General features: G+C 36.0%; 1 protein-coding gene across 1 annotated transcript in view; it reads right to left on the bottom strand.

The window, feature by feature from the left end:
• Positions 1-17533, bottom strand: part of LOC115222920 (tubby protein homolog) — a 127624-nt gene extending 110091 nt beyond the window's left edge. The window contains exon 1 of the mRNA XM_029793312.2: positions 17390-17533. The gene's annotated coding sequence lies outside the window, so the exon portion shown is untranslated. The remainder of the gene's footprint in view (positions 1-17389) is intronic.
• Positions 17534-18104: the final 571 nt, after the last annotated feature.

The raw sequence follows: 18104 nt of genomic DNA, 5'->3' as shown, positions 1-18104 counted from the left end.
AATTTGCAGTGGGCGGGGGTGGGGGTCTGAGTAAAGCTCCCTGAGTGATGCCGAGTGTCGTCTTGACTGGTCTGTAACATTTAGGTGTCCTTTAACTCTTGGCATCATTTGAGGAACTTTCTCCAGACACTATCCCGACAGCAGATTTGGCAACTAAACAAGAAACTGATAATGTTTGTGTATGTGTGTATGCGTGTGTATGTACATATATAAATAGGAAATAGTGGCACAACACGGTACCATTTTTTGTATATGTATATATATATATATATATATATATATATATATATATATATAAATGTATATGTGTGTATGCATATGTATCTCTCTCTCTCTCTCTCTCTCTCTCTATATATATATATATATATATATATATATATATATATATATATTCTGAGAGATATATATATATACTTCATTACTCTACCTCAAGTATTTGAGTACTCTTTTTTCCACCTTGTTTCACGATTATGTGCTTACTCCGGTATATATATATGTATATATATATATCAATCATCATCATCATTATTTAATGTCTGTCTTCCATGCTGGCATGGGTTGGACAGTTTTTACAGGAGCCGACCAGGTAGAAGACTACATATCAGGCTACTGTGTTTGTTTTGGCAGTGTTTTTACAGCTGGATGCCCTTCCTAACACCAACCACCCTGTAGAGTTGACCGAGTCCTTTTTACATGGCACAAGCACAGGCAAGGTCAGTTTTGATGAGGTTTTTACAGCTGGATGCCCTTCCAAATGCTAACCACATCACAAAGTGGACTGGATGCTTTTTACCTGGCATATGTATATATCTCATGATGTAAGAATTGTAAGATACATACAATCCATACATGGTTCAAACATTATCTGATGTAGAACTCAATACCTGGAATAGAATGAAAATATGCGAATCAACAAAATTATCAACATCATCATCATCTTAACATCTGCTTTCCAATGCCTGCATGAGTCAGATGAGTTGACATCAAGGTAGAGCCACCTATAGTTGGTTGCATTTCGTGACGGGACACCTCACTTGTTTTCAGGTAAAAGTAACGATTTACAAGTCTGCTGAGCAACAAACAGTCTGGACATGTTTCCATAGAGAACTGCAAACATGAATGCTGATGGATTTTAAAAAAAAATTTTTGTTACAACGTACATGTCAAGACATGCCAAACAGGTTGGACACAATTTCAAGGAGGGATGTAAACAAATGGGGCTGTTCGTATGAAAAGTAAGTATTGTTTGCAGTCTGTGGGCACGTATGTCAAAAAAAGGGAAAATACAAACACACACACACACATCATCATCATCATCATCATCATCATTTTGACATTCACTTTTCTATGGTTGCATTGATCAGATGGAGTATATATCTACAGCTGGATGCTCTAACTGCCACCAACCTTCAGCTGTTTCGAGGCAAGGCGATATTTCCCCCATAGCCAGACATGTATTCACAGAATGCTGGAAATGGCTTGCACGACGGTAGCACTCATTTACCATTGTCCATGCAATGCCAAAACAAGGACACACACACTCACCACCACCACTACCATCACCACCACCACTATTATCATCATTTTAATGTTTACTTTTCCATGCTGACATGGGTCTGTTGGGAGTTTATTGAGACAGACTTTTTACAGCTAGATGCCTTCCCTGTCACCAACCCTCACTTGTTTCCATACAAAGGTAACATTTTTCCCAATGATCACACAAGTTTTTGGAGAATATTGGAAATGAAAAACACTGCTTGTATGACAATGGCACTTGTTTACAACTATCATATCATGTCATGACAAAGAGACCCAGATATATACAACATATTTACACACCCATATACATAAATTTATAAATATATATATGGGAGCAATGCCACATTTAGTTGACAAGTATCTGTTATTAAAGTATATATATATACGCACACACAAATCTATCTATCTATCTGATCTGTCTGTCTGTCTGTCTGTCTATCTCTATATAAATATATATATATATATATATATAATATGTAAATGTAAGATCCAAGGATCAAAGTGTAGGAAATTAGTAAGCTTCAAGCAGTATAAAAAAACTATTTCCTGCAACAGCAGTAGTTTATCGGCATAGGAAGTACATTTTTCTCATGTTCAAGTTCGATAAGCTGAAGACCATTATTTCATAATTCATGGTTAGTAACTGGGGTTGCTATGTGTGTGAATAAAAATCCAAATGGTGGGTGTCACTGGACTGATAAATTGCTAGTGGAATACCCCACATTGAGTAATTACTACTTCTGAGGTTCTGCTAGCAAGGAAACATGTAACTTGGATTGTACCTACACCTTTCCATCAATTTGGCTATATATATATATATTATATATATATATACTTTATTTAAAGCAGCAGAAAATTCAACAAAACCTGTTACTCTGAGTTTCACGTTTTCGTTCGTCGGACAGTTTTTGCTAGAAAAACTGTCCGACGAACGAAAACATGAAACTCAGAGTAACAGGTTTTGTTGAATTTTCTGCTGCTTTAAATAAAGCATATTACTCTACCACTGGTATTTGAGTACTCTTTTTTTCCACCTTGTTTCACATTTATGTGTTTACTCCGGTATATATATATATATATATATATATATATATACTCTTTACTCTCTCTTTTACTCTTTTACTTGTTTCAGTCATTTGACTGCGGCCATGCTGGAGCACCGCATTTTAGTTGAAGAAACTGGCCCCAGGACTTATTGTTTGTAAGCCTAGTACTTATTCTATCGAGCCCTTTTGCTGAACTGCTAAGTTACAGGGATGTAAACACACCAGCATTGGTTGTCAAGCGATGTGGGGGGACAACATATATATATATGTATATATATATATATATCCCTCTCTCTCTTTTGGAGAGGTACTGAGCAGCTATACGCATACATACACACACGGCAGTAACATATATATATATATACATACATACATACATAGTAACTAAGGCTATAGTAGAAGACACTTGTGCAAGATGCTACACATCCACTCCATATACACACACATATATATATACCTATATATATATACATATATATATATATATGATGATGATAAGGAAAAAAAGAAAATGAAGATAAAATTGATAATTGATAATCATCAACTATCATTAATTGATTATAAAAAGACAATATCTCATCTGACAGCTGTTTCTGTTGGCATTATTCAAAGTATTGTCAGGCTTAATTACTACAACAACAACAACAACAACAATAATATTAACAATAATAACAATAATAATAATAATAATAATAAATAATAATAAATAATAATAATAATAGTAATAATAATAATGATAATACTTGTCATTGTAAATAATCAATTATACCATCTTAAATAGTGGAACTTCATCAGAGCGGAAAAAGAAAAGAAAAAGAAAAAGAAAGATAAAGAGAGAAAGTAAGGATGTATTAATTCAAGTTACATGCTGTCCCCCTGGAAACCTTCTGACCGACTAAAAGAGAATTTAGTAACATAATTAGAATAGTTGTAATATTTAGTGGTACATTCCTATATATGGAGGCGGGGGGGGGGGGCTACTGCTGGGGTGGGTTAAATTATATAATAACTATAGGAGTATTTCTGGTTGGGTGATAAAATAGAAATAAAAAGTAAGAAACAAAATAGAAAATACTGATAGTTACAGAACTAAAATAATAATAATATTAACTATAATTTATTTATTTATCAATGGTTTCCTATGTATTTTACTTTGTATTGTATGTGGGGGACATACCTGCAACAACCCCCGATCTGGAGTAGGAATGGACTGGACTCTAAGGGGATACTATTCGTCTGTTAATTTCAAAAACAAAAGGATGGTCATTAAAAATCGTTAATCGATGGAGTGGAAATAGGTAAACAATGAATATTTGTTGTAAGGGGAGGCAATTATTGATTTTACAAGTAATATCTTAAGCTTATGTATGTATTTCTCAAGCAGTTAAGAAAGTTCCACTATGAAAGTATATATTAAGTTATGTAATATTTATTGATGGGTTGGCTATGTCCATAGTTATCCAAACATAAACAAAGAGAAAACACGACAACGCGAGGACGTGGAACAAGTATAGCGTTATTGGACGCTCAGGAAAGGAAAGAAAGGAGGATTTAACGTTTCGAGCAGAGCTCTTTGTCAGAAATATAGAAAAAAAGGAAAAGTCCAAGGAAGGGAGGACAGAGAAAGAAAATCGCCAACAATACACACGCGGTCACATATTGAAAAATATATCCGTATCTATGCATGTGTAGGTACCTATCTTAGTCGTCCTTTTTCTTTTCTTTTATTTCTTTCAGTCATTTGACTGTGACCATGCTGGAGCTCCACCTCTACTCGAACAAATTGACCCCAGGACTTATTCTATCAGTCTCTTTTGCTGAACTGCTAAGTTATGGGGATGCAAACACACCCACATCAGTTGACAAGCAATGGTGAGGGGGCAAAAACACACACACACACATATATATATACGTATATATATATATATATAATTTAGAGAAAAACCTCTATTAAACAATTCACTATTGAAAGTTGTTATTCACACCATATAGAAAACATATACTATAAAAATCTTATTCTAAAAATCAATAAAGTACAATAAAAAGTAAATAGTAGTAAAAAGTCAATGCGCATTTCGTGGCTATATTTTCAAATAGATAATAATAATAAAATCAATTCGATTTAAAATTAAATCGATCTAAAGTCAATTCTATTTAAAAATATAGTCACTCATCAGGTCTAAAATAATAAATAATAATAAAATAATAATAGAATAAATGTACTTACCTTAAATTATACTAATTATCAAATAAATATATAAAAATATGTGTATTAACTATAAATAATCAAAAACATTTAACAATATTTTTAAAAATAAAAACTTAACTTATTAAAGGATTTTCGTTAATTAAAAATTTTAAACGTAATAAGTTTGACGTATTGCATTTTAAATTTTTTTTAAACGAAAATCCTTTGATAAGATGAGTTATGTTTTTATTTTAAGAAATATTGTTATGTGAATTAAGATCTAAATAACTAAATAGATAAAGTAAAGTGGGTTACATAGTTTTGCAGATAACATAAAAGAGGGATGGTCCAACGGAACAAGACACAACCTAGAAAAATGTGTATATCTGTGCAAATGCATGTTTATCATGCTGCACCTCTTCACACACATATGGGTACTTGTAAATCTACATACATATATCCATGCATGTATTTACCAGTTAATTCATAATCTCGTATAAGTAAGACACCAGTTAATACATTGATCCTTTAGACGGTTGTTATAACCTCTAACTTAACTCTCATCTATATAAATATAGTGACAATTTGCAAAAAGACAAAAGACGAAGACAGATGCGTAAAAAATAAACAGAACGGGAAGTGAGAAAGTCTTTAATGTTTCGAGCCTACGCTCTTCGGCAGAAAGGAACACAGAAATAAACAGGGAGAGAAAATAAAAAGCGGTTTCATGGCTACTGATCTATTATGGCGAATGCCGGACAGAGGGATCACACAGGAGAGCTAGGAAGAAGGGGAGGTAATAAAGTAGTGGTAATCCCAAAATGGATGTGCGCGTGTGTATGTGTGTTTGGAAGGGGGACTGAACCCAGCACCATGTGGTTGGGAAGCAAGCTTCTTACCACATAGCCACACCTACACCAATACATATAAATATATATATATATATATATATATATACACACACACACATATATACACACACACACACATATATACACATATAATTATACATATATATGCATACACACATATATACATATATGTGTGAGTATAAATATATACACATACACACATATGTATGTGTGTGTATAAATATATATATATATATATGCACATATATGCATACATACATGTATACATACAAACATACACATACACATGTAAAGTTGCATGCATACATACACACACACATACCATCTAAAAAATCCAACAAGCAGAAAGAAAGAGATAACCTCAGGCAATCTGTGCTGTACATATTGGATTATCCCTAGAAATTCCACTGTGTAATTTCAATAGTCCTTCTTAACAAGGAAATATTATCATCTCTGCATTTCTTACAAAGATGATGATGCTGGTGGTGGTGATGATGATGAGGGTGATGATAGTAATGATGATGATCATGATGACTACGATGATGATGATGAGGGTGATGATGATGATGATAATGATGATGATGATGATGATGATAATGACGATAGTGCTGAACCAGAACAGTTTCAGCAGGACTAAGCTATAGACAGAAGAAATGTAGCGTGAGACAAGTTCATGTTTTTCCACTCTCACCAGACCTCATTCACCCTCCCTCCTATCCTCTCTCTGTCTATCTGTCTCTCTCTCTATCTGTCTATCTATCTATCTACTTCACTTGTGCACTTCTGTTAACGTACAGTAATGAGGCCGATAAAAGAGAAGTAACATGTAATGTCAAGTAGTCTCGTGTGTGTGTGTGTGCGTGTATGTATTCATGCGTGTGTGTGTGTTTGTGTGTGTACGTGTGTGCACATATGTGTGTGTGTGTGTGTGCTTGCATGTGCACGTCTGTGTGTATGCACGTGCACGTCTGTTTGTGTGTATGCATGTGTTTACATGTGAGCACGTGTCTTTGCATGCATGCATGTTTGCAAGTGTGTCTACATAAGTGCACGTTTGCGTGCTTGTGATTCTATACATGCATTTACGTGTGTTTACATGTGTGTGTGTGTGTGTGTGTGTGTGTGCGTTTGAATGTGTGTGCATGTGTGCACTTGCATGTTTGCTCCTGTCAGTGTGTGTGTATTTACAAGCGAGTCTGTACATGCGGGTACATGCATATGTATATGTTTGCATGTCCGGGCATATTTGTATATTTGCATGTCACTGCACGTATATCTAAATGCATGCGTGTATAATCATACACGTTTGTGTGGCTGCATGTTTATGATTGTCTATCTGCGTATGCGTGTGTACATATGTGTGAGTAATACACACAAGCGTGCATGTGCGTGAGTGCTTACATGCATGCACTGCAAAACAGCTACTGAGTGTAAACATGTCTGGTTGAGGCTCTGTGATGAATGCATTTTTATAGTCATTAGGCTGTGGCCAAGCTGGAGCAGTTGTACAGGAGATGTAAACATTGTTAAAATTTGAAACTAATATTTGTTCATCATCATGATCATTGTTTTATCATCCACTTTTCTGTGAATGGGAGATGGAGTCTGTTGAGGTACGTTTAACTATGGCTGGATGCTCTTCCTCTCACCAACCCTTACTGTATTCTATGTAAAGTAATATTTCCCTGTGACCAGACATGTTTTCATGGAAGAATGTAATGAAGAACACCACTTGAGATGATGATTGCTTGCATTGCAACTCTCATGCAACGTCAATGCAAAGAGACAGTAATATGCACCTACACACACACACACACACACACGCACACACACACACACACACACACGCACACACACACACACACACACACACAATGGAAAGCACCCAGTGCACTCTGTACAGTGGTTGGCATTAGGAAGGTCCTCCAGCTATAGAAAACAAACCAAAACAGACAACTGGTACCTGGTGCAGCCTTCTGGCTTGCCAGGTCTTGTCAAGCCATCCAATCCATGCCAGCATGGAAAAACAGACATTCGATGATGATGATGATGATGATGATGATATTGAAGATGATAATGATGATGATGATGATGATGATAACGAATGAGCTTCCAACGTAGTTTCTGTCCACCAGATTCACTCACAAAGCTTTGGCCAGAACAGTTCGTTAGTGGAAGAACATTTGCCCAAAGTGCTGTTCAGTAAGACTGAACCTGAAATCCCGTGGTTGCAAAGTTAATCCCTTTAAACAACACAGCCACGCCCATCTAATTTCAGTTAGACAATTTTTTTTTTGTGGTACATCATATAAAACTAAACTCTGTCTGCCATGAAGAAAAGAACATTAGATCATGCCTCTTGCCAGTTTTCTTACAGAAGAGGAGAAAGAAGAGAAAAAAGAGAGAGAGAGGGTGAGAGAGAGAAGGTGAGAGAGAGAGGGTGTTGTGTAAGAGAGAGAGCCAATGAGGATGCCTTTATATGGTCACTTGACCTGCTAGTATCAGGGTTATGGAGTCTGTAAACAAAAAACCTTCAGCTCTGACTCACCATTTCATGGCACCACCAACTTTGACATCTCTATTTATAAAATGGACTAATCATATATTTCTCAAATGAATTAAAAGCACACAACATACACAGCTAATGTGAATCATCAGTTTTCTTTATAATGTGTAAAATGGTTGGCTTTAAAAGCAATAATAGCAAGGCCATTCAGCTTTAATTCTTTTTTTTTATATTATTTATTAACCTTTTGACTGTGAAATTAATTTTCATGGTTATTCCAGTGATGATGTTAAATATCTCGTAAAAAAACTAGACTTAGTATTTTCTGAGAGTCACGTTGGCTCACTAAACTTGACATGCCACAACGGAATCAGTTTTAAACATGACATTTCCTCGGCAAAAGATATATTCTTTTCTACTCTTGGCACAAGGCCTGAAATTTTGGGGGAGGAGGACAGACGATTAGACTGACTCCAGTACGCAACCGGTACTTAATTTATCAACCCTGAAAGGATGAAAGACAAAGTCAACCAGGGCGGAATTTGAACTCAGAACGTAATGGCAGACACATACTGCTAAGCATTTCGCCAGGCATGCTAACGTTTCTGCCAGCACACCACCTTAAAAATTATAGTAATCTTTTCTACTCTAGGCACAAGGCCTGAAATTTCGGGGGAGGAGGCCAGATGATTAGATCGACCCCAGTACATAGCTGGTACTTAATTTATCAACCCCGAAAGGATAAAAGGCAAAATCGACCTCGGCACAATTTGAACTCAGAACATAATGGCAGATGAAATACTGCTGAGCAATTCGCTTGGTGTGCTAATGTCTCTGCCAGATCAGGTGAAGTGTCAAATATTTGATTACTAAATTGGTTAAATGGTTACCTAATCAACTAATAGTAATAATAATCTTTCCTATTATAAACACAAGGCCTGAAATTTTGGGGGAGGGGACTAGTTAATTACATTGATCCCAGTGTTTCACTGGGACTTATTTTATCGACCCTGAAAGGATGAAAGGCAAAGTCGACCTTGGTGGAATTTGAACTCAGAACGTAAAGACAGATGAAATACCACTAAGCATTTTGCCCGTCGTGCTAACGTTTCTGCCAGCTTACCACCTTAATTATTAATAACTAGCAGCATAGCCCGGCATTGCCCGGGTATGTAAGAGCCTCTAGAAGGCAACGACTAATCCCAATCTAGTCCTTTCCCTCTAGGGAACGAAGGCGCATGTGTAGGTTGCAATGTCTTCTCTTCACTCGAATACTTCTGTGTATACGATGTTCCTAGCTGTCCCTTTGGGCGAAAACATGAAAACATCATTGCGCTTCCCAACGCGTGAACAGCCCACGTACAGCCCAGAAAATGTGTTGCATATAAAAAGCTTAGATTCTCGACCCCATGTCGAATTTATCGATTTTTTCAGAACTGGGGGAACTTTTCAAAATTTTCGCTGTGTTAGTTTTGAATTATGACATTGGGCTATGTGTGTGTCAAGTTTCATCAGAATCGGTTGAAAGCTGTGGTCAGGGTGAGGGTACAACCTGACAGACACACAGACAGACAAACTGCTGTTTATATATAGAGAGATAATAATGAAGAATAAATGAAATAGAAACAGAGCATGTGTTTATTATTATGATAATGACCTCCCAAGAGACAACAAAAACTATAAAGATACCATCTCAGAAAACAGAAACATCTTCCTTTGTCAGTTAAAACAAAAATAAAGTACATCAAAGTTAAAAGTAAAAGAGAGATTGAACGCAGAGCAACTTAACAAATGAACATTTTGAAAAGACACGGAGCTTGAAATCTCAAGGATCACAAAGGTAGGGTGGAAGGCATTGATCCCTATAAAAGATATGCTCAAATCAAAGCCAAACAAGTCCCTACATGCCAGTCACTTCAATGGTTCTATCCTATATGTATAAAGACGGAAGAACAGGAATTGGTTATGATGTAAAAGAGCCGTGGAAAGATCCATGCCAGGAATATCATTGCAAGAGCCTATCTAACAAAAGACAATCCAAACAAATGGAGAGGAGCGAACGCCATGGCAGCAGAATACCAAAAGCACAAGTTCTACGGGGCTGGGGACATTGTAAGGTTCATAGACAACAGGTGGGTTCATGCAGCTGTTGAGTGATATCAAAGGGACCAGAAAAGGCCATTCAGAATGCCTCCATGATAACAAGCAGATGATTTAGTTCAGGGGTTCTCAACCATTCTATATCTAGGGTCCCCTTTGATTACTATTTGATTCTGGCAGACCCCCATAGTCATTGAACATTTAAAAGCTAGTTTTATAGATTCTTCTTTCAGAATACCTATTTTGTTTTTCTTACATTAGCCCTTTCATTACCAACCTGGCTGAAACCGCCTCTGGCTTTGTAGTACAAATGTCTTGTTTTCTTAAGTTTTGAATTAAAATCTTTCACCAAACCTTAGTCACAATTTATGTTACCAACACTAGCTTAATGGTGACTAAGTTATTTTACTAAATTCTTTGTTATATTTAAAATAACTGAAAGAAACACAGAGCATCTCAACAGAAATATGGTACCAAAAGGGTTAAAATATATAATAGAGAAACAATTCTTAACCCTTTTGATATCAACCTGGCTGAAACTACCTCTGGCTCTGTAGTACAAATGTCTTGTTTTCTTAAGTTTTGAATTAAAATCTTTCACCAAACCTTAGTCACAATTTATGTTACCAACACTAGCTTAATGGTAACTAAGTTATTTTACTAAATTCTTTGTTGTATTTAAAATTAATCAGAGAAACACAGAGCATCTCAACAGAAATATGATAACAAAAGGGTTAAAATATATAATAGAGAAACAATTCTTAACCCTTTTGATACCAACCTGGCTGAAACTACCTCTGGTTCTGTAGTACAAATGTCTTGTTTTCTTAAGTTTTGAATTAAAATCTTCCACCAAGAGAAAAAAAGAAACTGGCTGTTTCTTGCAATACATCACCAATACATACATCTAAACCAAAATTTTTTCAGGAACCCTTAAAATACTATTGTGGATCCCCAATTTGCTATTTTATTGCATGGGCCCCCCAAAATCTTATAAGGACCTGCAGGGGCCATATGGACCCCAGTTGAGAACTACTAAATTAGGTAATTGATTTGACGAAAATGGTAAACAAGGGAATAATCAAAGAAGTATTGGAAGTGGATTGTGACAAGCAGTGAATAATCAGGTTCATACAGGTGATATTTAATTGCAAGCCTGACCTTTCCTTTTTTTGAGATTAAAGAATTGTTGCAATATAAAATTGAAGTGAATGTCACATGAAAGATAAAGTGAAATATTAAAAGAAAATTATACTGAAAAAGATTGAAAAGTTCACCCTTACAAAATTTATTCAAGGAATGTACTAATAGAAAAGTTGTTAGATCATAAGCATCAGGAGTGGCAGTGTGGTAAGTAGCTTGCTTACCAACCGCATGGTCCCCGGGTTCACTCCCACTGCGTGGCACCTTCGGCAAGTGCCTTCTACTATAGCCTCGGGCTGACCAAAGCCTTGTGAGTGGATTTGGAAGATGGAAACTGAAAGGAGCCTGTCGTATATATGTATATATATGTATGTGTGTGTTTGTGTGTCTGCGTTTGTCCTCCCAACTACCGCTTGACAACCGATGTTAGTATATAACATAGTGGTTCGGCAAAAGAGACTGATAGAATAAGTACTAGGCTTACAAAGAATAAGTCCTGGGGTCAATTTGTTCGACTAAAAGCAGTGCTCCAGCATAGCCACAGTCAAATGACTGAAACAAGTAAAAGAGTATCTGATAAATTTCGAACAAAAATTTCCATGCATGTCTATGTAACATGCAAATCTTTCTAATTCCTATTAGCAGATGAAACATGCGTAATGGCAAGTAAATGATAACCAAAAAATTTCCATTTTCTTGTTTTGATATATACAGTAATTCCTCGCCATATCATGGTTCACCCATCGCAGCTTATTATTTAAGCTTAAGTCGATTCCTTTGTGGTGTTGTTTTGAATTTATAATAAAATAAATATGTACAAATTACAAAAATAGTAATAAAAAATATATACAGTGCTGTTTCTACTTTGTGGATTTTCACCTGTTGCAGCGGGTTTTGGAATGTAACACCTGTGATAGTGGTGGGATTGCTGTAATTACAGTGCAAATATTTCCATAATTCTCAATTTTAACCTGTATTTTAATTAACATGACAGTAACTATGGAAACATATTAATTGTAATAATGGAATAAACAGATGTGCTTCAGGAAGAAACAGCTGGGATTTACCCAAAACAGCTTCTAATGCTGGAGATATACTACGGTGTAAGCTGTTCACTACCAACACCCCTTATTTTTCTAGCACCTTCCGGAGTATTCGAGTGGTTCCAAGCAGTGCTGTTTTCTGCAAGTTCCCCACCCTTATTGCAGCCCCTATTTGTTCCATAAACTTCGCAAGATTTTTACTCACTGTTCCCAGGGCTCCGACAATTATTGGTACCACTACCACCTTTTTCATCAGCCACAACTGCTTAACCTCCCTAGCTAACTTGTCATATCTATCAATTTATTATTATTATATTATTATTATTATTATTATTATTATTATTATTATTATTATTATTAGGTGGTGAGCTGGCAGAATTGTTAGCATATCGCGTGAAATGCTGAACAGTATTTCATCAGTCTTTACATTCTGAGTTCAAATTCCGCCAAGGTCGACTTTGCTTTTCATCCTTTTGGGGTCGATGAAACATTGGGGCTGATGTAATTGACTAGTCCCCTCCCCCAGGACTTTGCCTTTCATCCTTTCGGGGTCGATACATTAAGTACCAGTTATGTACTGGGGTCAATCTAATCGACTAGCCCCTTCTCCCAAAATTTCAGAACTTGTGCCTAGAGTAGAAAAGATTATTATTATTATCATTATCATTATCATTATTATTATTATATTTTTTCTTTATTAGTTTCAGCTTGAGAGCAGGGGCCATAAAAATAACCCAGAACAATCTGTAAAGCAGTTGGTGTCAGGAAGGGCACCCAGCCATAGAAACCATGCCAAAGCAGACCTCTAACTCACCAGCCCGTCTGAAACACTCTAACCCATGCCAGCATGAAAAGCAGATGTTAAAAGATGATTATCATTATACTACTATTATTGCTGCTGCTGCTGCTACTGCTTCTACTACTACCACTACTGCTGTTGCTACAATTATTGGCATTCTTTATTTTAGTTTCTTCCCATGGCCTCCACTTACCATCTTCCTAATGAAGGAAGTCAGAGAGAAAGAGAGATAGAGGAAGATAGATAGAATAGATAGAGAGAGAGAGAGAGAGAGAGAGAGGAGAGTTAAAGTAAGAAGCTATGACAAACAGGATTTCGTTAAACAACAAGGAGCTGGTTTCCAGTTATCTTTATTGATCAGTAATGCGTGCAACTACGCGCAGACATAAATAGACACACAGACACACACATAAATATGCACAAGCGCACACACACACACACACACGATCACACAAATATGCACACACACATATACACATACGCTCACACAAATATGCACACACACACACATAAATACGCACACATACACACACCTGTACGCATGCAATAAATATTTGCGTGCACTTAAACATTTGCACGCAGCGAGACATACGCATATAACCACGTATGCATGCTCAAGCATGCACAGATGCACACATATACTTACAAACATATTCAGACATATACAGACACACATCTAGATGCATGCATTATGAGATGCACACTTGCAGACACCTGCAGTCACATATAAACACACAAACATGCACACACGTACATGCACACATTTTTTACATACACATACATACATACATGAATACACAAATTTATTTAATATTTGCACTAAACAAGACAAACACACATGCACATATCCATGTGTACACGCTCACACGCATCTAGAAACAGATACATAACTGCACACATAAACATGCATTCAGACGCATTCACACATGCAGACGTGTATTCTAAAATGTCTACGTATAGACACGCAGTCACATATTCTTTTTATTGTTTCAGTCATCTGACTGCGAACATGCTGGTGCAACACCTTTCGTCGAACAAATTGACCCCAGGACTTATTCTTTGTAAGCCTAGTACTTATTCTATCAGTTTCTTTTGTCAAACCGCTAAGTTACAGGGACATAAACACACTAACATCGGCTGTCAAGTGATGGTGGAGGTACTAACACAGACACAAAGATACACACACACATATAAGACAAGCTTCTTTCAGTTTCCATCTACCAAATCCACTCACAAGGCTTTGGTTGGCCTCAGGTTATAGTAGAAGACATTGGCGCAAGGTGCCACACAATGGAACTGAACCTGGAACCATGTGGTTGAGAAGCAAGCTTCTTACCACACAGCCATGCCTGCACCTATCAACACAGCCATGCCTGCACCTATCAACACAGCCATGCCTGCACCTATGCAGTTTAAAAAAAAAACAACAAAAGTACATAAACACACACACACACATAAACAGAAACTTGTACACAAACAACTACACACTTAAACACTGACATGCAAGACACATGCACATACCCCCAGATACATGTTCATGCACATTTAGATGCATACACAGATGTACATAACACACATTTAGACATGTATTAATCTAGATATACACACATTTAGAGATATATACACATTTGAATATATAGATATGCATTTGGATATATACACATTTAGATATATATACACATATTTAGTTATATAAAGATGCATCTATATACACATATAGATATACATGCATTTAAAATGCAAGTGCAGTTAGATATGATAGCATTAAGATAAGCATGCAGTTAGATATGCATGCATTTAAATATACATGCAGTTTATATGTGCGTTTTAGATAAACACGCCTGTTTAGATATATATGGGAATTAGATATACAAGCATTAAGATATACACACATGTTTAGATGTAGAGGCATTCAGATTTATGTGCATTTAGGTATATGTGCATTAAGGTATACACATGCATATTTAGTTACACACTAACAAGTCTAGATACATGCATTTGCTTGCAGATACATGCTCATGCACAAACACATGCATGCAATTAGATACACATGCATTTAGACATGCACACATTTAGATATACACTTACAAGTGTAGATACATGCATACTTGCAATGTTAAATGCATACATGTAGACACATACAGTTACATATATATGCACACAAACACACACACACACACTCACTCAGACACATAAATGCATGCATTCTACCGTATACACATTGTTAGTACAGTGCTGTGCACCAAGAAACACAATTCAGATTCCACTAAAAGTAATGTTTGGATTTCTTTAACGAGATTTCTTTAACGAGATACCTATTTCATGTGAAACAACCTTGAGGACAGCTATTTTTGGTACACTACTATTTTGGCAGCGATTCGTATTTCGCCCTTGTTCATGCGTACTCATACACCCGTGAATGCACAGAAATATATAGGAATGTTCATACATGCACGAAAATATTTGTGTGTGTGTGTGTGTGTGTGTGTGTATATATATATATATATATATATATATTGTGGAGATGTACTTGCATAGCAAGTGACCTGATCTGAGATTGTGTACTGGAACAAAAACAATTGTAGCATTCGCTGATGTGTATAAAGTTTGGTGCAGCTGGAATTACCGTATTTGATGGCTTATAAGACGCACGAATGCATAGGATGCACTCTAGCCTAGGCTATACTTTTGCAAAATAAATTACCACTGAATTAATGTTTTAATTGCTCCACTTAACTGTATAACTTCTTGTTATTACTGGTAATTATAAGCAATTTATTGCATCCACATTTGATATAAACATACCATAAGCAATTGTTCACCAATAGATGGCAGCACGTGTTTTGTGAACAATACAAACCGTTTTGGGCAAGTTTTGAGCCTACATTGAGTGCATTGGATGCAGGGGGATTTTTAAAGCCATTTTTGGGTAAAAAAGGTGCATCTCTATAGGCCATCAAATATGGTAATTTACAAGATGTGCATGGAGTAGCTTTGAGTGAAATATGTAACCATAACCCTAAACCTAAGTTATGGGGTCATATACAAACCAACACCAGTTGCCAAGCAATGTGAAAAACAAACACACACACACACACACAATGGGCTTCTTTAAATTTCTGTCTATGAGATCTATTCACAAGGCTTTGATTGACCTGGAGCTATATGATAAGACACTTATACAAGGTGGAATGCAGTAGAACAGGACCCAAGACCACATGGTTTTGGGAAGCAAGCTTCTGACACACACAATCATGTCTGTGCCTATATATGTGTGTGCGTGTGTTTGTGTGTATACGCTTATATATAAATATGTACATATATGTTTATGTTTGTATATTTGGCAAAATAAGTTCATCAAGCTATGTAAAGGTAATTCCACCTAACATATGCGTACAAAGCACAGCTATGAAATACCAAACCAATGAGAGAGCCTCTGCATAGTCACTTAACTTGCTAGAAGTAGGAAGCAAACATACCTCAAATGACACTCATCTACCTTAAGAAATATTCTTTTCTACTCTAGGCACTAGGCCTGAAATTTTTGGGGAAGGGGCCAGTCAATTAGATCGATCCCAGTAAGCAATTGGTACTTAATTTATCGACCTCGAAAGGATGAAAGGCAAAGTCGACCGTGGCGGAATTTGAACTTAGAACATAGAGACAGATGAAATACCTGCTCAGCATTTTGCCTGGCATGCTAACGTTTCTGCCAGCTCGCTGCCTTATCCACCTTAAGAAATAGTAGATGTACTAGACAATGTAATCCCTAAATGAATGAAAAAATCAAGTAGTCTTGGATAGAACATCTTATGTCCTTAACATTCAGATTACTCTGTCAAATGTAATGCTTGTTTATTTGCATTGTTCTGAATTAATCATGCCTTATCTCATAGATTTCAATGATGTGATTTTCAAAATGACATTGTAAGATAGATGTGATGGGCAGTTTGAACATGAAATGGGCAGAGTATTTAGGCTGGGTATGGCCAATTTAAATGCTAAAATGATAAATCAAATGTGTGCTGGATTAGGGCTGAACAGGGGCCAAACAGCAACATAGATACACACACTTTATTGAGTATATAAGGATTATATAAGGAGTATAAAGAAAGGTAGAGTACATAAGGATTATAAATAAGTTTAGACTTACCTAATTTTTGTATCTTTTCCCTAAATGGCGAGAGGTAACAATGGTCAACTTAACACTGTCATGTGGTCAGAAAAGTAAGAGTGGCCAACTTAACACTGTCATGTGGTCAAAATAAACTGTAAAAAAGAAAGAAAAGAAAAAAATATTTTAAAATCAAATATTGTCAAATAAGAAAAGAGAAAAATATATGATTGTGACAAAATAATATGTGTCGATGTGTTTGTGTGTGAATGTTTTTGTTAATGTGAATGTGTACAAAGTGTGTGTGGCAATGTGTGTATGTGTGTGCGTCAATGTGTGTATGTGTATGCTTGTATCAGTGAGTTTGAGCATGTGGGAATACATAACAAAGGGACATAACTCAATAACACATGGCATTTTATCTGATGCACCACCAATTGCACACTTCGCTGCATTACTAATACCACTACTATTACTATAACAACAAATAATAATAATAATAATAATAATCCTTTCTACTGTAGGCACAAAGCCTGAAATTTGGGGAGAAGGGACTAGTCAGTTATATCGACCCCAGTGTTTCACTAGTACTTAATTTATCAACCCCCAACAGGCAAATAATAATAATAATAATAATGATAATAATAATAATAAAAAGAAGAAGAAAAATAACAAAAATAAGACAATTTGAAGTGTGTGGTTTGTAATAAAATAGGTTTTGTTTATAGAGCAATATTTTAAGTGTACATCCATT

The sequence above is a fragment of the Octopus sinensis genome, linkage group LG21 (assembly GCF_006345805.1).
Source record: "Octopus sinensis linkage group LG21, ASM634580v1, whole genome shotgun sequence".
NCBI classification, from domain to species: Eukaryota; Metazoa; Mollusca; class Cephalopoda; order Octopoda; family Octopodidae; genus Octopus; species Octopus sinensis.
The sequence above is the reverse complement of the archived record's forward strand: the minus strand, read 5'-3'. Positions and strand labels throughout refer to the sequence as shown.